General features: G+C 45.2%; 1 protein-coding gene across 3 annotated transcripts in view; it reads left to right on the top strand.

Moving 5' to 3' along the window:
* LOC138566921 (RNA-binding protein Nova-2-like) overlaps positions 1-24,568 on the top strand; it is a 200,531-nt gene that overhangs the window by 72,050 nt on the left and 103,913 nt on the right. The gene's annotated exons all lie outside the window — the stretch shown is intronic.

Genomic DNA, 24,568 nt, shown 5'->3' with positions numbered 1-24,568 from the left:
TCAGACTGCATGCAGCCAATAACAAAAGTTTAATATGACTAAACAGAAACATATAGTGATTGGAGACGCAAAGGAAAAGAAGTGCAAACGGAAATAAAAAGGCATCAAAGGACAAACACTTAAAAGCAAGGGAACAATCGCGAGAAATATACACGGGAAAAGGAAAATAGGACCTGCCAGATCTCCTTAAACTTGCAGAAGATTCCAGCAAAAAGGAGGCAGTGTCCTCCAAGTCTTCTTATTTATATTACTACAAAGTCACCTAAACCAGTAATGCTAAACGTGCCTGAATTGTAAAAGTCAGCACGCTGAACGCTCGCTGTGTCACGAAGACACAGAGAATGAGGGCATTAAAGGAACTACACTGATTTCAACGCTGACCAACTGATACATTCTTTCATGCCAGAAATGTGTTTAGACGATAAATACAGTGTTGTTCACAGTGTGTAAGTGTATGACTTATCATCATATGTAGTGGTACATCTGGGGTATGGTTTCTATAATCCACCATAAAAATTCATCACATTTACAGTCGACCTCCACAGAATGTTGCACAAGCGGAGCATTCATTTTTTTGCATTTGATTCTAGACCTAGGCTCCAAGATGCGCTTCTTGGTTGCCCTTAGGGTCTGGCCCACATATCTTAAGTGGCACGGCATTCTATGCAGTTGATAACTAGTGTTACAGTCAGCAAATGCCTTTAGCACTTGCTGCGCCCCCCAAAGCTGGTGTGCCCCGGGAAGCCGCCTGCTTGGCCCACCTCTAGAAACGGCCCTGTGTGTAACCATCAGCAGTGTACACAATTTCCTTGTGCATCCTTCTCCCTGCATGCCACGCTATCTGAACGTCATTGTGCATGTACATCACTCTTCCTGCACTTCGGTCTGCCTTTTCAGCACCGAGTTAAACTCTATGCCAAACTTGCCTTTAACTTAGGTCCTTGGAAGTGACCCAGCCGCATCCCAGATGCCTCATTTATCCACCAAATCACAAATCGGGCTCCCGATGGAGGAGGTTAGTATGACGTAAAGCATTGTGCTTGATCCACAAATGTCTTCACAACGCCGTCGCTGCATACTGAGATGCATCCCTGTGAGCCTCCTCAGACATAAAGATCAAGGTGCCCTTCTCTAGTGATCATTCTCTTTAAACGGGCCTCTTAGGGTTCTAGAAAATGTGGCATTTGGTGGCTCCAAAAGTGGAAAACTTTGTACTCCTCTTCTCATTTAACACAGTCGCCTCAGTTCAGAGCTCTTCTCAACACATATTTGTTATCTTTATAATCAGCAGGATGTGTGCCCAAGTCAGTGAACACTAGTGTCCAGATGTGCTTTAGTCTGCAGTATGTGCTTTAAGAATGGTCGCACTCTGTTCATCACTTTATCTGCACACCACTGACCTGGTACATCACTCTATGTGCAGATCATTTACACTGTACATCTACTTTGCTGTTAATGTACAACACTTTCCATATCCATCACTCTTGGTGAACATCATCACTCATCCTCTATATCCCTAATTTTAGCAGGGGTACAGGAGGAAAAGAAAATATTTATGGAAGAGACCCTCCTTGAGAGTGGTCCAGCGCTCTGAGATCACATGATATTAGGTACAAAATAGTCATCTATTCATTTGTGTTGTCCCTACAATAAATTCTATAAAGAACGTACTTGGGTTAGTGTCACTTTTTTATGAAGTAGCACATACAGTGCGACAGAGTAGCACATGCGCTCTGTGTACATTATGCAATGTATACAGCAATCTTCTTGCACATCAATCTCTCTATACATTACACTCCCTCTACATCATTCCCTGTATATCGCACACCCTCTGCATCACTCTCCCTGTACATTGCCCTCTCTCTGCATCACTCTCCGTGTACATCGCATTGCCGCTGCATCACTCTCCCACGTCATTGCTCCCCCAATTACAGGTGGCATTGAACCTCCTGTAGCTCAATCCTGTGGCTAGCACAGACCCCGGAATCACAGAAATGTACAATAGCAAAGACAGAGACAGAGAGACATTCGAGTCTACGGCGTTGTAGGGAGGAATATGAGCCGTCGGGTGCAGTGTAGATTCACATTTCTGTATATGCATGTCCCTGTAGATGGCTCTGGTGCAGTGTCTATGCACATTTCTGTATATGCATGTCCCTGTAGATAGCTCAGGTGCAGTGTAGAATCACATTTCTGTATATGCATGTCCCTGTAGATGGCTCTGGTGCAGTGTAGACACATTTCTGTATATGCATGTCCCTGTAGATGGCTCTGGTGCAGTGTAGACACATTTCTGTATATGCATGTCCCTGTAGATGGCTCTGGTGCAGTGTAGACACATTTCTGTATATGCATGTCCCTGTAGATGGCTCTGGTGCAGTGTAGACACATTTCTGTATATGCATGTCCCTGTAGATGGCTCTGGTGCAGTGTCTATGCACATTTCTGTATATGCATGTCCCTGTAGATAGCTCAGGTGCAGTGTAGAATCACATTTCTGTATATGCATGTCCCTGTAGATGGCTCTGGTGCAGTGTAGACACATTTCTGTATATGCATGTCCCTGTAGATGGCTCTGGTGCAGTGTAGACACATTTCTGTATATGCATGTCCCTGTAGATGGCTCTGGTGCAGTGTAGACACATTTCTGTATATGCATGTCCCTGTAGATGGCTCTGGTGCAGTGTAGACACATTTCTGTATATGCATGTCCCTGTAGATGGCTCTGGTGCAGTGTAGACACATTTCTGTATATGCATGTCCCTGTAGATGGCTCTGGTGCAGTGTCTATGCACATTTCTGTATATGCATGTCCCTGTAGATAGCTCAGGTGCAGTGTAGAATCACATTTCTGTATATGCATGTCCCTGTAGATGGCTCTGGTGCAGTGTAGACACATTTCTGTATATGCATGTCCCTGTAGATGGCTCTGGTGCAGTGTAGACACATTTCTGTATATGCATGTCCCTGTAGATGGCTCTGGTGCAGTGTAGACACATTTCTGTATATGCATGTCCCTGTAGATGGCTCTGGTGCAGTGTAGACACATTTCTGTATATGCATGTCCCTGTAGATGGCTCTGGTGCAGTGTCTATGCACATTTCTGTATATGCATGTCCCTGTAGATAGCTCAGGTGCAGTGTAGAATCACATTTCTGTATATGCATGTCCCTGTAGATGGCTCTGGTGCAGTGTAGACACATTTCTGTATATGCATGTCCCTGTAGATGGCTCTGGTGCAGTGTAGACACATTTCTGTATATGCATGTCCCTGTAGATGGCTCTGGTGCAGTGTAGACACATTTCTGTATATGCATGTCCCTGTAGATGGCTCTGGTGCAGTGTAGACACATTTCTGTATATGCATGTCCCTGTAGATGGCTCTGGTGCAGTGTAGACACATTTCTGTATATGCATGTCCCTGTAGATGGCTCTGGTGCAGTGTAGACACATTTCTGTATATGCATGTCCCTGTAGATGGCTCTGGTGCAGTGTAGACACATTTCTGTATATGCATGTCCCTGTAGATAGCTCTGGTGCAGTGTAGACACATTTCTGTATATGCATATCCCGTAGATAGCTCTGGTGCAGTGTAGATTCACATTTCTGTATATGCATGTCCCTGCAGATGGCTCTGGTGCAGTGTAGACACATTTCTGTATATGCATGTCCCTGTAGATAGCTCAGGTGCAGTGTAGAATCACATTTCTGTATATGCATGTCCCTGTAGATGGCTCTGGTGCAGTGTAGACACATTTCTGTATATGCATGTCCCTGTAGATGGCTCTGGTGCAGTGTAGACACATTTCTGTATATGCATGTCCCTGTAGATAGCTCTGGTGCAGTGTAGACACATTTCTGTATATGCATATCCCGTAGATAGCTCTGGTGCAGTGTAGATTCACATTTCTGTATATGCATGTCCCTGCAGATGGCTCTGGTGCAGTGTAGACACATTTGTGTATATGCATGTCCCTGTAGATAGCTCTAGTGCAGTGTAGATTCACATTTGTGTATATGCATGTCCCTGTAGATAGCTCTGGTGCAGTGTAGATAAACATTTCTGTATATGCATGTCCCTGTAGATAGCTCTGGTGCAGTGTAGATACACATTTCTGTATATGCATGTCCCTGTAGATAGCTCTGGTGCAGTGTAGATAAACATTTCTGTATATGCATGTCCCTGTAGATAGCTCTGGTGCAGTGTAGATACACATTTCTGTATATGCATGTCCCTGTACATCGCTCTGGTGCAGTGTAGATACCCATTTCTGTATATGCATGTCCCTGGGCCCTTGTACCAAATGCAGGTGCAGAAAGCTGGGAGGACATCTTACGCAAACACCCTTCATCCTCTGATATGAGGTGGCAGGGAGAACTGAGGAGTTGGTCCTCTATGATGCCCATGTTGGGCAGGGCAGAGGCAGCTCTTAGCTGATTTGGTTATGTGGTGGAGGCATGGGTGCCTCTCCTCTATAATCTGCTGTATTGGGAGGGCACATTTCTCACTTGAATTAAGCCGTGAGGCGAGAGGAGGTGGTGCTCGCCAACACCCAGCTAAGTGGACGTGGCAGCTTCTCAATATTAAGATGTGTTAGGGGTAAGGAGATGGCAGCAGTAGTTATTACACTATAGGGCAGAAGGTCTAGATGGAGAACTTGCAACCTTCCTCTTCTGTACATAGGTGAGAGTCCCTGTAGCCTTCCATTGCTCTCCAGTGATACACAGGGACATGTCTAATGTCTTGCCACACAGAGGTGAAAGCCATTTTACTCCCTCTGATTTCCTGTGACATACAGGGACATGGGAGACCCTGCCATCTTCATCTGCTGTCCTGGGATACACAGGAACGAGAGCCCTGCAGCCCTTACTCCTTTGGCAAACAGGGATGTGAGGGACCACGCTGCTTCCTCTTCTGTCCCCGAACAGTGTCAAGAACCCATTCATCCTTCCGCTGCTGTCCTGTGTCACACAGAGATGGGAAAGAGATGGGGTTTTCATTTGATGTCCTGTGATGCACAGAGATGGGACCCGAAACTACCTTCCTCGGCTGTCCTATGACAAACATAGACATGAGAGACCATGTATCCTTCCTCTGCTGCGCTATGATACACAGGGAGAACAGTCCCTTTACCCTCTCCTGTGACACACAGGGACTTGTGAGTGCCTGCAGACTTCCTCTGCTATCTTGTCTCCTGTAAACATCGGGGACACCCTGCAGACTCCCACTGCTGTCATGTAACACACAGGGACACAAGCTCATTCACCCTTTTTGTTTTTACTGCTGTCCTTTGGCACACAGGGACGCGAGAGACCCTGCAGTTTTCATCTGCTGTCCTGTGACACATATGCACGAGAACTGATGGAGCACTTGTCTACTTTCTGGAAATGGGGACTTGGGCGACCTGTATCCTTCCTCTGCTGCCCTATGATACAGAGGGAGAAAAGTCCCTGCGCCCACAGGGATGGAATCATATGATAGGTTATTTATAACGCGCTTAATACCCAGAGGTTTCTAACCTCGGACCCAGGGATCGAACCTGTGTTGCTCCGTGTCGTCTTGTTTCCAAGTCGAGCACGCTGCCGCTGAGCTATCCTCCTGGGACAAATCCCCTGCAACCTTCCTCTGCTGTCCTTTAACAGTGATGCAAGCCCATTCATCCTTCCACTAATGTCCAGTAACACAGTGATGCAAGCCCATTCATCCTTCCACTGATGTCCAGTAACACAGTGATGCAAGTGCATTCATCCTTCCTCTGCTGTCCAGTAACACAGTGATGCAAGCGCATTCATCCTTCCACTGCTGTCCTGTAACAGTGATGCAAGCCCATTCATCCTTCCACTGCTGTCCTGTAACACAGTGATGCAAGCCCATTCATCCTTCCACTGCTGTCCTGTAACACAATGATGCAAGCACATTCACCCTTCCACTGCTGTCCTGTGACAAACAGATGTGAGAGCCCCTGCATCCTTCCTCTGCTGTACTGTGATGCACGCAGACAAAAGTCTCTACTCCCTCCTCCGATGTCTTGTGACACACAAGGACAAGAACCTCGAAACCTTCACACCAGGGAGGTGGGAGACCCTGCAGCTATCTGCTCTCATGTGACACAGACAAACAGGCATATTAGAGACCCTGCATCCTTCCTCTGCTGCGCTATGATACGGATGTCCCCGCACCCTCCTGCTGTCGTGTGACATACAGGAACAAGAGACCATGTGAATGCATACCTGCCTAACCTCCGGAATTTTTCCGGACACTCTGGAATTTTAAGCATTTCTCTGGGTCTCCGAAAAAGTCCCTTGAATCTCAGGAATTTTGAGATTCTTTCCGGGTCCAGTCATATTCTGCACCTGATTCAGGTGGAGAATATGACCGGACCCGGAAACGGCGCGAAATGTTCGTGCCCACTGCCTGCACCACTATAATAATAGTGCTTTCAATCCATGTCATTGGATTGAAAGCAGTACTATTACGGCGGCGGCGCCACGTTCATTTTGCTTACTATAGCATTGAATGAATGATTTTTAGTGCTATAGTAAGCAAAATGAAGACGGCTGCGCTGCCGAAATAATGCTGCTTTCAATGCAATGACATGGATTGAAAGCACTATTATTTTGCCGGCGGCGCCGCCTTCATTTTGCTTACTATAGCATTGAATGAATTATTTGCAATGCTATAGTAAGCAAACTGAAGGCTACAACAACCGAGTTTACCTTTTTGACAGGTGGGCGGGGTGTGTGGGCGGAGCCGTGTTCAAATGGGCGGAGTCTTGTGTGGCTGTGGTCGGGGCATAAACCTCAGGAATTTTGATTTTCAAATTTAGGCAGCTATGTGTGAACGTCCTCCTGCAACACAGAGTGACACAACAGGCTCATCCAGACTACCACTGCTGTGGCAGACGGGTGTGCGAGACCCTGCACCCTTCCTCTGCTGCCCTATATTACACAGGGATCAACGTCCCTGCGCCCTCCACTGATGTTGTGTGGCACACTGGCTCGAGAGCCCTTCCTGTGCTGTCCTCCTGTCCTGTGTGACACAGGGACTGGTGGCCATTCTTCTCCCAGGCCGGCTCGTCTCTGCTCATTTGCCAATGATCTCTGAGGTCAGGGCAGGGGGATGATTGGAGGCAGCTGTAATCTGATAAGAGGGCAGCACTCCAGCACCTAATCCCTCCCGCCAGCCATTAATCGGGGAAAAAAGCTCTTGGTGTTGTCCGGGTAGCGTTAGTAGAGGGGGAATAAGCCGCTTTGCCCCTCTGGCTGCTCCCATTGGAGGATTAGAGGCTGCAGTCTGCGAGTTCTGAGGGATGGGTGCTCGTGGAAGAGGCGGTGGGCTCAGAGAGCCCGGTGCGTCACTATGACAACCGTGAGCTTTTCGTTCGGCGTTTTCTTAAACATGTTTGGCTGCAGACGTGAGAGCCCAGACCTTCTCCCCGTAAAAACGTGCCCGGCGCCGAATAACGATGGCTCCGTGAAGTCCTAGCTAATCTATTTGAGGGAAAGCCAGTCAGTGCTACTGCCCCCGAACAGGGCTGGCGCCTGCGCATTGCGTCTGGGCATTTGTAAAACACTACCGCAGTGCACATATGTCGTCAAAAAAGCCTGGCACTGCGCGGCTGTGTCTTTGAATAGGCCTAGCCCAGAGCGACTGCCTCTGATTAATGGCCCCGGGAATATTGACGGTGCTAGAGGAAATGCCCTGTGAAAGCACGCGTGAGTTGCGGCGACTAACCGCCCGCCCATCCGCCCGATCATTCAATCCTCGCACGCTACAAACGTAATCATATTAAAAAAAACACTTACACGTATAAAAGAATACACACAATAATAAGCACCACTCATTTAAAATCACGTCAATGTAGGTAATTTTGCATTATTTGGGTGTAGCTCCCAAACACATCAGTAGATTAGTAGTACATTAAGGCGTCGGCTGAAAATAACATAACACCGAGACAAGTGACGAGGGTGGACTGCGGGCTCTGTGGTTTACTCTAACCGTGCACGAGCATTAGTAGAAATTCCCCTCACGCCTACAGCAGGTACACGCACAAAAGGCACATCTCGTGCAGCAGCCGTTACTTTGCGGTCATTGGTAAAGTACATGCAATAGCAGTAGTGCAAGCCTCACCAAAACAGAACAGGTAAGTCCAATGGCCTTTGGTGAATTTTTGTTTTGAACTTCGGGGGTGGGGGTACATGTATGTTTCTAAAATGCGGGATCGCCCCCCGAATTTTTTTTAAATAATGGGTTAAAATGGTGCATTATAAAGCACTTTCAGTGAAATATTGGGTAAAAAGCCATACAGTATGCAAGCGATGCAATTTATAACGTAGCACATGCAAAAACCCAATAGATGCAAATCACAAACATTATGACTTTTCCCACATTTGCCAGTATGTAAAATATTTTGATGCTGGATGTGCGCATGCACAATATATGTCAGTATTGCCATATAAGGACTCCCAGACAGCAAAAAATGCTGTGCAACAAAAAAAAGTATTTCCAGACTGGCTATAGCAAGATAGGCCAGTGTACCAAGTAATCATACTTTTGTTTGTTTTTACCCATGATACACAAAGAATATATAGCTAGACTGGAGCCACCAATGTAAGACCGTCTAGCCACATATCAATCATGTTTGCTTTACCCTTTGTCAATTAAAAAGTAACAAATGCCATGCCACAGAAAGAAAGTAAATGCACACTGACTCCATAGTCCAAGTTAGCCATGAAATAACACTCATCATGTTTGATTTCCCCTTGATACAAAGTGATCTAGTTAAGTCATAGGCAGTAGCAGTGCAAGCTTCTGTAACTCAGAACAGGTAAGTCATATGCAGGAGCAATGGTTTGCTTCCCTCACTCATAAAGTAAGTGGAGCTAAAACAGCAACCTCAAAAGCAGCCCTCTTGCGTACATCGAATAGGCACAATTAAGGCAGCCATTGTGCAAGCTTCCCTCACAAGCCTTTTAAACATCGAAAATACTTGTTGCTACACAGTGGCACTGCACCTTTGATTAATCAATGTATGACCAGGTGGCCAATGTATGTGATGATGTTCAGTGCTTGCTTGACATGTTCTACTTATGTGTTGTGGCAATGTTTTCTGACGCTAGGTGCTGTCATTCCATGCCTATGATTCCCACCAAAGGTAGTGTGTGCTCTGCCAGACTATTTAAGTGAGAGGGGCCACAACAAACAATCACAAGGGCCAGTGTTACAGGGCGGGCAATGTTTAAGTCAGGATTGAGTACCTTTGTCAGAGCTCTATATGCGAGTCCAGGTCTAGAAGAATAGTGAGTGGCATATGCCCCTAGCACTACCACTAGAAGAGTTGTGTGTGGGTCCCAGTACTGCAATAGCCGGGGCTGAAACCAGAAGAGGTGCATTGAGTGAGTTATGTATGGGTCGCAGGGCTTTGTTAGAAGGGGGTGAGGCAGTTCAATCCAGCATTCCATTGGCACACTTGTTTGTGGATGTGGGGGCGGGAGGGGTCACAGGTCAGGATAATTGCACATGGGCAAAGCATGTCCGCATGATAGTGCTGGTGGTCGGGATTCAGGTTGGCTGTGAGGCTGCTGTGCCGGAGTTCCATTGCTAGAAAGCTGGAACTGGAGCAGGTCACAATAGTATATAGGCAGAGATGTGTGGTTTGTAGTAAAGCAGGGGGTGCTATAGACCACAGCTGAGGTGCGTTAGCTGAGCTGTGGGTGGATCCATGTTGGGGAAGCAAGGCATACATTCGTTGTCAAAAATTGATTAGCAGAGTTTGCTAATTAAAATGTTCTTGGATTAGCAAACAAACCCATTTGATTAGAAAAGTTGTACTCATATTTGTAATGTCACCAAACGTTATTTGTACCAAAGATATACAGCATTTTAGTGTACTTTTGAAGTAGTAAGACATTAGTGAGATGAGTCAAGTCTTGCAAATTGTTTTAAAATTTTGCTAAACTTGCAGGTCGAATAATTTAGTTTACCTACTCGACCTAAGAGAAATGCACTCGACACATGCTAATGGATGACAACAAATGTAAATGTGCTTTCTGTAAAATGGTTCATGTCACCACAAACCCAGTTTATGTTTGACACACTGCTGCCACCCAGAACAGAGGCCAGCCATGCACAGTGAAACTTTTATTTGACATTTACTGCAAACAAAGTAAATGTTAAATACAAGTTTCATACATCCCCTGCAAATGGTACTCACCCTTCATAAAATCTACTCGACTATGCAAGTGGGTAAGTAGACTTTCTGAACCCTAGATCAGTGTCTGTAAAATGTAAAAGGTTAGATGCATGAATGGACACAAATACAGTTTATACAGCTCTCTCCTGCAGGTGCTAATATATAATGCAATCAAAGCAAAGCAAGCTAGGGAGACTAACTACGTATGGTGTTGCAGTACATCTGTAGATGTACGGACTGGATGGAACTATTGGTCACTACTTTCCGTAAACAATCAGTTACATTTGTGTATTCAATATTCAAGAGGAAAGTAAGTAAAAGATTAAGCAGATTGGTTGGCATAGCAGACAGACAACTGGGAAAACTAGGTAGAATATTGTAGTTTGTGGCCAGCTCACTTTCAGGGTAGCTGGTACAAAGCAGCTATACCAACAGGGTGATAAAATACAACGTCAATATGTTTGGGATCAGGTCATGTGTTGAGCACCAGTTGCACAGATGTTTGAAACCAGCAGGTCACAATACTGGCTTTGCCATCAAAACCATTAGGCCCTGTGACCAGGTACATTTTCAAAAGTGTTCACTCGTCAATATGATGCATCTTACCCAACAAAATTAAATCTAGTTGACACTATGAGATTTAGATACACTAACCTAAACTTTACTGTAAAGCATGGAGACAATGCAGTGTTTTACAGTAGCAATATTGTAAGGATGCTCAATGTAAAAACCAGCCCTACAGATACTGGAGTATTGTCCAGTTTTACTCCCTAAAAAGAGGAAAATATTCCCCATAAATGTAAATTGGAAGTAAAACTACTCCCAACAAAATATAGGAAACAGACATGTAGAATCGTGTGCGCCCCCGTCTCCGCTTTCACCCACAGAGCTCAATGGATATGTTTGGACAAGTAGTGCATGTAATACAACAGGAAGAAACTGCTATTATAACTGCCTGACTGAAAGAAGTAAATCTGTATCTTTTAATGTGCATGAATAACTAACTAGCTGCAAAGAAATAATACAAAACCATTTCGAGTTTCGAGTTAAAGCATATCTTTGACGCTCATAAAAAATAGTCCCATTGAGAATTGAACTTACATTTTTACTCCCTAAAATATAATTTTACTCCCAACTTTAAACAATAGAGTAAAATACTCCCACTTCTAAATATTATCTGGAGCACTGGTAACACCACATCCTCCAACTTAATTAAATACCCCTACCCATCTCCCCCATCTATATTTTGGGGGAAATTCATTGTTTTCCATGCAAGGTTTTCTACCTCGCAGTAATGGGATTCAGTGTTTTGTAATGATACCCGAGGTGTGGGGGTGATTACTGCTCCACTCCCTCTCCATTTGCCCCTTTGAACTTGCAGTGAACAGAGAAAGGGGGTGTAGATTGCCCTGAGGGCAAGAGAAGAATGCAGGGTGAGCTGTGCTTTTTTCGAGCAGGGTGACTTAAATAGCTAGCTTTGCTACACAAGTGTCAATTTAATTATCAAACCTACAGAATTGCATAGCAAATTGCTATGCTACACTGCTCATTTTATGCCTTGCGGAAGCAGGATTTAGTTGACAAACTTTATTTGTTTTTTAGTGTTTTACTTGCATATTCCACTGTACTTTCTTTTCTAGAACACCAGGACCACACCTCTCTCTTTACCCTTTTCTCTCTCGGCTTCATGCACCACTACCCTTTTAGTACCACCTGCTATCTACTCATTATCCCATATGACTTTCTTCCTTTCTCCTGCCCCCCTCTTTTACCTCTCCCATCTATTTCAATCGTCCGCATTCCCCTGTTGCCCTTCCCATCTACCAACCCCTGTTTTCCCCTACTCTTTCCATTCCCTTATCCGAACCTCCTTCCTTCTCACCATTCTCTTTGTTCACTTCTACTCAGGCTTTTAACTGTTATTACATTATTATTATTATTATTATTATTATTATCCTCCATTTATTGCTTTTTCCATTCTCTTTCTCTCACACACTCCCTTCTCTATCGACCCCCACACTTATTTCCTTGGCTGCTCTTTCCCGCACCTCCTCCCCACAAGTATTTTTATGTTGAACACACTTGAGATGGTAGGCTTCATTCTTGTTGCTAAGGGGCATGAAAGCGTTGTCCTGGCAACGTACTTGGAGACCAAGACCACTTTAGAAAGGGAGGAAAATCATTTTCATTGAAGGCTGCGTGTTTTGCATTGTGTGTGTCTTTGTATACGCCTGCATATTTGTTTGTGTGGATTTATTAGTGGGTCAGGGCATTTCCTTTGTACAGCACACTCTGTGGCATGTCTGTTTGTACCCTTGTATGTACGCATATAACTTTATCTGGATGTGCGCGTGCAATGTTATTGAAATTTGTGTAGCTCCCATTTGACATTTCTATGACTTTATAGCATGCAAGTCTTGATATGATATGATATCATATTTTATTTGTATCGCTCTCGTACACAAGTGTTTCAGAGCGTGATAAGGCAAAGGATGGGCACAGGGGAGAACAAAACAATGATCTTAATAGGTCCAGTGACATTGAGAATGTGCAAGTGTATGGGAGAGGGAGAGGGGAAAAGTGCATGGAAGGGGGAGAGTGGAAAGTGCGGAGCAGAGGATAAACAGATAAATAATAATACATACAAATAAAATAGATAATGGAGAATAAACAGGGGTAGTGCAGCCAGCAAGTGACAAGTGCTGTGTTTACAGCAGCAGAACTGGCTGCGTTTGATAAGTGCATAAAAAGAAGAAAATGGGGTGTGGGGGACTGTGTGGGTACAGGTGCAAGGGGTGTCTGGGAGGCAGTGCAGAAGGGTGGCAGGGTGAGCAGGTACCTGGGCCAAGGAGACAGAGGGTGGCCAGGTGCACAGTGCCAAGAGAGGGCAGATCAGCAAGGGAGAGGGGGAGCAAAGGCAGATGCAAAGAGGTCTTGAGGAGCTTCCGGAACCGGAGATGGTTCTCCTCAAGTTTTAGAGTGGCAGGGAGGCTCCTCCAGAGGGAGGCCCCGGCCGAAGACAGAGATCTACCCCCGGCTCGTTTCTTAGAGAAACGGCTGAGGGAGTTAGAGGAGCGAAGAGCTCGAGAGGGTTGGTATTTGTGGAGGGATAGCTGAAGGTATTTTGGACCGAGGCCCCAGAAAGCCTTGTGGACAACGCAGAGGGTTTTAAATTTAATCCTTGCATCCACTGGGAGCCAATGGAGAGATTTCAGAGCTGGAGATATACAATCCCAGGGCTTGAGGCCAAGGACAAGTCTTGCAGTCCGGTTCTGAATTAGTTGCAGAGGGCAAAGAGTGGAGGCAGGTAGTTTTAGAAAGAGGCTGTTGCAGTAGTCCAACCTAGAGAGAACCAGAGCTTGGGAGACAGTGAGCTTCTGGGGGAAGGAGAGGAAAGGAAGAGTACTTGCTTGGGAGTGTTAAACAAGCTGCTGTGGTTTGCAACGAATTGGCCCTCGGTGCAGAAGGGAAGTGTAATAATCTATGCTAGAACCAATGAGTCAGTGTTGTGTGTGATCGACCCCATTAATTCTTCACAACTCTGTTGTGTCTGCTGCTGATGGCAATTTATGTATTATTTACCAGTCATTTTAATTTCTTCTAGTCCTACGCAGCCTCACCAGTTCCTTTTAAGAAGATCCCACCTCCCAGGCAAGAACTCTGCTTTTTGTTGTCGTTGTTATAACCCCTGCCCACTTGTGGGCATAAACCCTCACTAGGGTGTGCAAACCTCCTGGTACATACCCATACCTCAAGTATGTCACTTGCATGGAAGTGTGTGGCAGGATTCGGCAGTGGGGCAAAACACCATAGGACTAGGAGTGTGTGCCAATGAGTGATCAAGTCCTTGTCTCCTTGTCCCTTTTTATTCACCCCATTCCTTATTATGAAGTATAAACAAAAGGTACAGGCCAAGCACTTGCTGAATAAAAAAGAACATCCATGGACCAACTAAATCATATGCAAAAGATATACTATTATTGAATCTCTGCTAGAAAAGATACAAGATAATTCGCCTGAATACATACAGACTGTGAGAAGGCCTACCACAGAGCTGCAGAAACATGTAGTCAGCAATCAATATACAGTTGTTTACAGCTGCATGAGGAGCTGACCACGTGGCTGCCTTATAAATGTCAAGATATCTTCCTAAGCATCTGCCCAGAAAGCCAATGTTCTCTTTGTGGAAATGTCCCAAATTGAAAGCGTGCAATATCATCATCCAAGGACTAGGCTATGGAAATAGTGGCCCATATCCATCTGCTCAGTGACACCGATTCTGCCTATCGACCTTACCCAATAACACCATAAGTCACACAAACAAGATCATGCGTGCCGTTTTCTTTAAACGTATATGGGCTATTTTCTAGATTTTACATAACCAATGCAACACTCATCCTCACTGTAAGCTAGAGAAGGAAAAGGAGCAAAGAACAACATCCTGAGGGTAATGAAAAGCGCTGGGAAAACTGATCCCAATCATTGCTGAGATCAAGGAGCACCAGTTTAAGTGGATATGCAAAGTATATGTAAAGTGAATATTTTGTGTGTTTTGTGTACAATGATATGAGTCTACGGACAGATCAATTTTGGGAGAGACTTCTTTGTTCAAATCTAATATCAATTTCGTTTCTAAATTTGATAAAATCGTTTTTAAACATAAATAATGTTCAGTATTTTCAAGAATGATAGATTAATTACTTTATACAACTGTCCAAAAAAAGGGCTGTATTCAGATCAATTGTATTGTATGTATATTTCTTTGATCAACAACTTTGTTGTATGTGTAATAAGTTGCTATTTTGATAGATAAATAATTGTGAAAGGGTTTATATTTCGCCAGCATGGGGTCTGGCATGGATTCACATGCTCATGAATATTCCCCATCAGACACCTGCAGGCCCTCCCAAAAGAGTTCCAGAAGGGCACAGAAGAGGTCATGAAAAAAATCTCAGCCTTAGACAAGCGGATGGGGGAAGTGGAGGCAAGAACTGAGGAAGTGGAGGCGACCCTATGCGAGCACGGCCATGAGATCGGGGAGGGCGCGGAGAGAATTGCAGCACTCGAAGCCAGTGACGCTATGGAACTGAGGCAGGAAGATGCAGAAAATCGCTCACGTCGGAACAACATCCGCCTGAGAGGAATCCCGAGGTCAGTCTCAGACGCAGACCTGCCCCTCTACGTCAACAACCTGTTCCGCTTTATCCTAACCCTCCCAGACAAGTGCACCATACGAGAGCCAGGGCTAACACATCCACACCACCCGACGTCCTCGCCAGAGTCCAGTTCTACAAAGTGAAAGAACAAATTATGCGGGAAGCCAGGGTCTCCCCTCGGGTCCTCTTCAGGGATGCCTCCATCTCTCTATACCAGGACCTCGCCTTTATAACTCTGGCAAAAAGAAAGGCCCTACGACCCATTGCGGATTGGCTCAGGGAAAAGAAAACCCCCTACCACTGGGCATTCCCCACGGCCCTGGCGTTCACCTGGGAAGGTAAACCCCTTCTAATTCGAACTCTACAGGAGGGAGAGAGGCTCCTAAACCCAGCCCCGGAGGGCGATATTCACGTCCAGGACACACCAGCCCGGCCAGCTCGATCGAAGAACACTGATCTGCCCTGGACCAGAGTTGAAAGACCCCGCGGACCTCCATCCAAGAGCAAACCAAATGGCTAGAGTTGAAATCATAACCGTATCCAAAGATCAAGAGAACGAAACCACCATCCCATGGCCTACAGAAATGGGAAACGCACCAACACCATCGAAGGTAGTAAAAAATCTGGGAGTCCTAATGGACAACACTCTAACCCTGGAACCACAAATAAATGCAACAGTGAAGAAATGCTTTTTCCTCCTCCACACGGCAAGAAGAATTCTACCTTTCCTCTCCTTCACGCACAAAACACTCACTATCGTCGCCCTAATCATGTCAAAAATCGACTATGCAAACAGCCTCTACCTCGGAATACCAGATTACCTCTTGAAGAAACTGCAACGGATCCAAAATGCAGCAGCAAGACTACTCCTCAAACCATGCAGAAGAGACCACATCACTCCAGCCCTGAAAACACTACATTGGCTCCCAGTAAAACATCGCATCACCTTCAAAACAATGTGCATAACGCACAGGGCAATTAGTGGACAGGGAGCAGAATTCCTACAAAAGAAAATAACAGTCTACAAACCAACGAGACCCCTCCGATCAAGCAACAAAATCCGCCTGGAAGTCAAACCATACCTTAAGAAAAAACTTGGAGGCACCTCCTTCTACCACTTAGCCGCAAAAACCTGGAACAACATACCAAAAGAAATAAGAAACACTGAAGATCACCTAAAATTCAGGAAATCACTAAAAAAAACTGGCTCTTCAACACCACAGATTAAATCTGCAAACCAAAACCGAAAAAAGATTACTAAACCGGAAAGGACAAAGACACTCCCGACCCGAGAGGGTAACTCCCACGGCACCTGGACGGATGACACCGAATAGACTGGAACACAGGCGGCATCCACGGAAACAGAGTCAACTTACCCAGACAATCGGGCCAAGACTTTCACCCGCCCCTTAGTTACCACCAGGCACCACAGAGGTGTGGAATTGTCGAGATATTAGCAATCGCCACACTACCTGAGAGGTTGACATTGGCAGGTGCACTGGCCACAGGAGTATGAAGGGAGGATAAGGGGAGCTATAAGAGAGCATTTTAGAGGTGGGGGCCAGAGGAGTAAGGAACCTCATATGCCATTCGGACTGAGATCAGGACAGAGCCACATCAGGGGTGACTACACAAGCCGAGTGCCCCAACTCAGGATAGAGGCACAAACTAACCAACCCTACTAACCTTTCCCTCTCTGCATACACCTCTCAAACTCCAAACCAAACACAACCAAAACCTACAGCACAACAAACCGCACAAACTTCCCTACATTGCAACAACCAAACAAAACACTGGCACAACAGTACACGACGACTCCCGGCCGCAAACACCCCAGGCCCAGCCAACGGACCCACCGGGCTGAGGCCGCCAACAGCACATCACTGCTCCCTTGCACTTTTCCTGCTTCCTCCCACTTACTCAACCTCCCCTCCTCTTTAAGAGCCACCAGAGCGCCAGGGGACCACTCCGGTGGTGATAGTGCGCGGTACAAATGTCCTTTAACATTAACATTAACATCAGGTTGGGAATCCTCAGTAAAAAAGGAAAACTGTTTCATTTTCACTTTGAAAACTGTACTTCTCCTCTAAACCAATCACTGTCCTCTGGGTCATACTGCCCCCATCCAATGACAGTCCTCTCCCTAAGTCCCGCCTCTGGCAGCCATCCTCAGATTTTTACCACACGCTTCAGTGTTGGTAGTCCTCGAATTGTCTCTGAGCTATTTTGTACTTTTTTCCAAGTTGTATTTTTGTTTCATCTGAGCCCTTTTGCTCCTATCTACATTGGCCTGCAATGGGAATCCATTGTCGGTAATGTTGTGTGCCCTTCAAGGGCCGTTACATGGACCACATCGAGGATGGGAGTGAGATATGCATGAGTTTCTCCAAAAAAATTAAGAAAGACAGGTATAGCCGGCTGGCGGCATGGCTCAAGTCGAGCAAGGCCCCTGACCCCTGCTCAGAGCAGGGTCATGACTCACCCAGGAATGGTCCGGTCCAAGGAGCGGTCTCCCTCCAAGAGGAGGTCAAAGTCTTTTGAGGACACCCCATCCGTGGGGGTCCAAGATATGGCCAAGAACCGCAATGCTGATTCTGCCGGGTTCACTGCTGATGCGGGTACCAGGTCAGATAGACCGTGACAGCAATCCCCATCGCCGTCCACCACCTTAGCCAGCCTGCAAACGGGTTCCTCCTCAAAGAGGAAGTCCTCCAACCCGGCCAAGTTACGGGACAAATCAGAGAGAGAAACACAGGTTGAAGTTCAAATAAAAGAAAAAGCAACTTTGACATCATTGAACAATTATTTATTTATAAACAAAAACCGCTCTTCAAGATGCCACTGCTACTGCTATGAAGGCCATATCTATAGACTTCCAAGATCCCCAGAAGACAAAGCTGATGAATGATTTATTTTATCAATAGGAGGAAATTGCCAACTGTTGAAACAGAGGATATGAGGTATGGGAAATGGTTTGAAGCATCAAACATGAAATAGAAGAGAATGTCATTCCAGAGTCACTAACAGGTCTACGTTTTATAAGAACAACTAGAAAGTGAAACCGACAGAAGACGGTGGCCTTGGGATCAAGGGCCCCATAACTGCAGCAGAAAGAAAAGATATGCCATGGTAGCATCTCAAATTTCAAAAGGAGATGGAAAGCCTGAAAAATACAGTCTTGATTCAAAGGAATCCCAGTGAAGCAGGTGCCCACAGAGCTGATTACCAAAGGGGACTCCACCTGAAGGCTGGTGTTCCTCCTTTCATTCTACCTCTCTCATCTTCACTTCCCATGTCAATAGTTTTGGGGTACAAGGACCACTTACAGTATCACGTGATAGCTAAAGCTTAAAATTCACATGCACGTGTTGCATTGGAATGTGATTTGACTTCAAAATATGGAAGACTTGTTTCGATGATAAGCTAGAAACATCCCACATTATATACTATTGACGGAGCCCCACTTGAAAGATAATAAGCATCCTTTGAGATTTGCCTAACTAGGAGAATCAATGAGTGGTTCCAGTGACACTGTATAAAGCGAGGAACAGCAATAGGATTAGCAAATAAACAGCATCAGGGCGAGGTCCGTGGGTGGTGAAGGCAGGAGTCTTATAGGAGAACAGGGGCATACAATGTCAGCGAGTAGCTACTGTGCCCTAAATGCAAATTAGGGATTGCACAATCACGAGCACCATTCTATAAGAGGACATTAGAAAGTCCCTGTAGATGTAAGCTGATAAATACACCCGAAACATGGAGAATATTTATCTTTAATGTTACCTTCTAATCTGTTACCAGGCAGTATTATTATTATTAGACATTGCATGATGTGTGTTGTGGTCAGTTCAGTCACACACACACACACAAACACAGAGATAGTCTGCACACAGACTTCAAATATGTTTCTTTATGCTTAGTGTAGGCAATTACAGGCAAATGTAAAGTTTAAAAACACTGCATATAGTGTGCCATGTGTTAAGTTACATCTAGCACACCTAATTACACCTAGGTCCCCACACCCTCCACTCCCCACCCTACCTGGGATTCTGTGATCTGTTCCCCGGTGTTTCCTCCCCTGGTTGCTTGTAGTTTTCAGTTGCCTGCCCTCCCCTGTTAGTTCTCCACTCCCTTTTATTCTGCTTCCATCGCTGTGTTCTTCCCCCTATGATTGTAAAACAAGCAATTGCTTCCCGAAGCTAGCTCTCCGCTCAACAAACACCATAGTAAGAAAAATAACTTCATCCAGAGAAAAACACTATACATACTGTGATATTCACATCAAGTGCTTAGTGAAGCCACGTGCACAGATAGACTGTCACACCTCCACCATGAGCATCATGTTCTTAGAACAGTCGGACTATACATACAGTGGTAGCATGGGGGGGTATCATACTCGAATTGTAGGGTTACACGGGCATACTTGAAACACTGGTTTCCTTGCATCATAGACGTAAAGTAGGGAGATCCTGGGAAACTATAAACATTTCACCATTTGCATCAGATGCTCTACGTCACGCAGAAGCGTTGCTAGGCGGTGGTTTAGGGGGCTATAGCCCCTGGTCTTTTGCTTGTAGCCCCAGATAGAAGCTCAGGGGGTACAACCAAAAGGCTAGCTAGCCCCGAATCCTGACAGTGCCAACATTAACGTAGCCCCGGATCTTTTCCAGACCTAGCAACCCGCCTGACGTCACAGGGCATAGTCAGGCTGTATAGACTGCATCATTTGAACCAGGGACAAAGTAAGGCCAGCCACTGAAACGGGCAGTGACCACTTCATCCAGTGTTATGTGCAAAGTGGAGGCAAGCGGGTCTACTAATGACACTATTACTTGCATCATTTGCATATTGAAGACGCATAGGAAGAGACTGTAGTATCTGTATTGTGCATTATGTTGTGGGAGGAATCTACATTGCCACTAAACTCTGAACTCTTTGTGTGATTTTCTCACTGTGGGCTGGCATAAAGACTGCAGGTACTACAAGATTGGTATTTTAAACTTGGAAAAGCCAGAGACGGTCATTCTGCAAACACTGCATTTATGTGTATGTCAATTGCTCGGTGTAGATATAATTGCATGCAAAGTGCAGCCAGACATTTAGATGGATTATAAACAACTGTGTTATTTAAATCATGTGATTGGTTTATCCAGGTCCACAGACCGAAAACATTGTCCTAATTGTGTCAAGTGCTTGGGTAGGGAATCAGACCTGTGAACAGTGTGCCATGTACTTACTGTAGGCAGACTGTAAGTACAATAGTAGTCATATAATGTGCTTACGGTTGGCAGAAGTGCAGACTATAAACATGATTCTATTTTAGTAAGGTGCTTGGTACAGTCACACGCAGCCGGCTATAATCATTCCCCCTGTGCTTAGTCCATACCAGCAATCTGATGACAGGGAAGGGAGAAGCTCAGGCAATGACTAGGCATTCCAGTATATATATTTTGTACCTAATGCAGATACGGTAAAGACTACTATTTTTATTGTGTGTTTAGTGTAGGCAGTCACACAAAACAACTGCTTAGTTAAGTTACGTACAAGGCATGTTGTAAACACGTATGTGCTTCCAACTACAGATACAGATGGTAAACACTGCACTAATTGAAGCATGGGCTTTGGACAATTAGAATGACAATCTATAAACATCACTTTATCAATATTTCATTTAGACATACTGTAAACATTGCGCTATTTGTACAGTGTGCTTATTGTTGGCAGACACACAGACTGTGAACACTGTACTTATTGCATTGTGTCATTAGTCCATCCACAGACAGTATATGCTGTCCAGTTTGTACCATGTCTTTAGTGTCTACTGACAAGCACATATTGTGAACAATATTTGTATTTAATGCTTAGTGAAGACAAGCAGATGGACTGTAAATTTTGAATGTTTGTCTACGTGCTTCTTTCAGTGGACACATGAGACCATGTGCAAAGTGTGGTTAAACACAGACACTGGCTGTAAAGAAAGTGCTGTTTGTATTAAACAAACACTTAGCTCAATTATCCAGATTGTGAGCACTGTACTAGTGTAACATGCGCTTAGTGCAGCCAGACATAAAGATAGTCTGTCAATACTGAATTCTATATGTGATTTGCTTAATGCAGTGCATGGCAGACTATACATACTACACTACATTGTCCTGTGAATGTGCAGTCAAACACACAGACACGTTTTAAGCATGATCATATGCTTAGACTATGCAGACCATAAACAGATCTTTTTTTGTTATTGTGTGCTTAATCTGGCCAGATATAAAGCTAGACTGTATCCACTGTACAGTTCGCCTATTTGTTTAGTGTATGCAGGCTCTAAACGGTACTATTTGCATAGTGTGGTTTTAGTAGGCTGGCCTGTAAACTGGTTGCAAATTGCATAGTGGGGTTTTAGTAGGCTAGCTTGTAAACTGGTTGCAAACCATGCATTTTTTTATCATGCGCGATGTAGCTAGATATGCGGAAAGGTGAAAGGTCTGTAAGCACATCAGTGTTTGCATCACTGGCTTCTCCTGGGGTAAAATGCAAGCAAGCTTTTAAGAATGGCACCATTTGAGAAATGCCCTCTGCAGAGAGGGCACGCAGAGAGGGCACCCAAATTGAGGATTATGAAACTGCACTGGTTCAGCAAGTGTTTAGGGCAGCCAAACACACACACGCACATTGTAAACACTGTCTGATCTGTATTGTATGCATAGCGTGGAACGACATCTATATATTTGCAAGTATGCCGATGACACAACAAAGATGCTGCAATGTTAGTGAGAACAAACAGGGGTCGCCAGATTACCCCACTCCTATCACTCAAAAACCTGCTGTCCTGGTGAAATGGGTACCTTTGGGCTCACAGTTGGTAAGGCTGGCAGCACTATAAATACTTCGGTTAGGCAGCTTCACAGACAGTATAAACTCTGCACTATGTGTAGCTTGGTCTTAATTGAGACAGCTCCACAAACTGTAAACACTGCACTATCAGTGTCATGTGCTAAATTTAGAAAACTATGCACACTGTTACCATCGCACTATGTGTAGCATGCTCTCTAATTAGACACACGGTGGGGCCGGCAAACGCTATGGACACAGTAGCGCCAGCAGCCCCGTCTTGTTCTCGAGGGCTGGTTGTTTACATGAGCCAAGTTGAAAGTGAAAGATTCCAAGGAACGCGCCTCTTGCGGTTCTGCAGAGGGGCGGGGACTTGGGTTGTACCGTGGTCATGGGAGTCACGTTTCCGGATCACGAATCCATGAGCTCCAGCCCTGAGTGGAGTTACTGGGTTTTGTTTTTCTCGCTTTTTTTCTATCCTTTCAGGAAGCCAGGGCGCATGTCTTCTGTGATAGTCGGGGTCAGCGAATTACATCATTACCAGATCAGGGGCAGGGCCTTTCAGCTGCAGAGAAAGAAAAAGTCACAGGAAGCAGCAAGTCTAAGGAATAAACACAGGAAATGAAGAGGTCTAGAGAGGCGCACACAAAAGCAGCGAACCAGCAACACACGGCGTATATAGAAACACCCGGCATCAGCAAAAATAGCAAACATCCAGTTGCATTGGCAAAGAGACATGTGCCACATACTACTAAAGCACATAGATGCACAATTCTAGATATGCACACGTGCACCGATACACAAATACCAACTAGCTTATATTGCACACAATTCTCACTCGTGGATAATACTGTGAAAAAGAAGGGTTGTTGTAGTTTAGTTCTCCACTGGGTATCTTGCAAGATGTTTCTTTGGTTAATTTCACGCCTACGGTGTTTCGGTATCAATCCAGAGTGGGGGTATCCCCCTATGGACGTCCCTAAAATTCTTCTTAACCAAAATGTGTTAAACACAATTAATATTTCACAAAGGAGTCCATGGGAGGGAGAGGTCTCCTTGACTGTCTCCCATGAACATTGCCTGATTGGTCATGTAAGGCCCTATATGGCACTCATATGGGGTACTTATAACAAATGTACCCACTCAACTGGTAATTGGTATTTAAAAGGTTAAGGATGGTGGAAGGACAGATGTTGGGTGTTAGCATCAGTGTGATGGGTGTGGCACGGCATCACAAGTGAAATGCATGAAGACATATAGAAATGGGAGTTGCCATTGGTGGGGCAAGCCTTTAGGAACATCGTCAACGTTTTTGTTGGATTCAGTGGTCTGGGAAAGGAGACTCTATCCGTGGAAGATTTGCCCTGCTAAGAACATGCCTAACTGGTTGGGAGCATTCAGGGAGTAGTCTGGAAATGGAAAAGTAGAGGAGCCAAGAGCTAAATGAGAACTGTAGGATCGAGGTGGATGGAAGGCCATGTGTCCACCGAGTGACTGAAGAGAAAGTCAAGCAGGATTGGGGCAAGTAGGCATAAGAGGGTGGGTTGCCATTAAGGGGAAGCATTTACAATTGTGTATTAGTTAACTATTCAGATAGACTTGTTTGGCGATGAAGCCAGCTGGAGGCAATGTTTCGAGTCCTACCCATTAATGCAACACTTTTACTCATACAAGGCGTGTTTGGTCCATCAAATTATATTTCACAACATGCTCATTTTATTGACGTCAGAAAGATTGACAGGCTGAACTAGCTCTTCTGGATTTTTAAAGGGAATCTTGCAGACTGAGCAATGCTCTGCAGTAGGAAATCAACTCGTGGAGCTATCTCACTAGTGTACATGGATACTGTCACAGGTTTCCACCTGGGGTCAATGAGGATGCTTAGACTCAATGTCATGGTTTACTACCTTTTATTAACGGTTTATTATAAGATTGGACAACATAAAGTAGAAATGGGACTTTCCCCCCAAGCGCCACTAGTTGTCGGGAATGTTCTTCTCGGTGATGGGCTAGGGGATCTTCCTCTTGAGGAACCTTAATTTGCCCAATCCCTCTTCCACTGAATACTAATTATTATGTCATCTCGGCATCATAACACATTTCTCAGTTTAAGAAGGCCAAGAGGGGTTGCCGCACCCCTCTCCAGCATTGCAGTTTTTTTAGGTGATCTGAACGCTTCTTCTTCTTGGGCCAATCTAATAACGGTGCCCGTGCTTCCGTGAAACTCTGCGGGCGGGTGCCGCTCTGCCCGCCAGATCTGACCCTGGCAGGCAAGATGGCACCCGCCCACGAAGTCGTACTGTACCGGTCCGGTAACAGCGGTGCCGGTAGTGTTACCGGCACCATTGTTACCGGACCGGCACAGTAATAAATAGGCCCAATGTGTCTTAA

This window comes from Ambystoma mexicanum, chromosome 2p (assembly GCF_040938575.1).
Source record: "Ambystoma mexicanum isolate Mex_15411 chromosome 2p, UKY_AmexF1_1, whole genome shotgun sequence".
NCBI classification, from domain to species: Eukaryota; Metazoa; Chordata; class Amphibia; order Caudata; family Ambystomatidae; genus Ambystoma; species Ambystoma mexicanum.
Note: the sequence above shows the minus strand (reverse complement) of the source record. Positions and strands in the feature narration are given on the sequence as shown.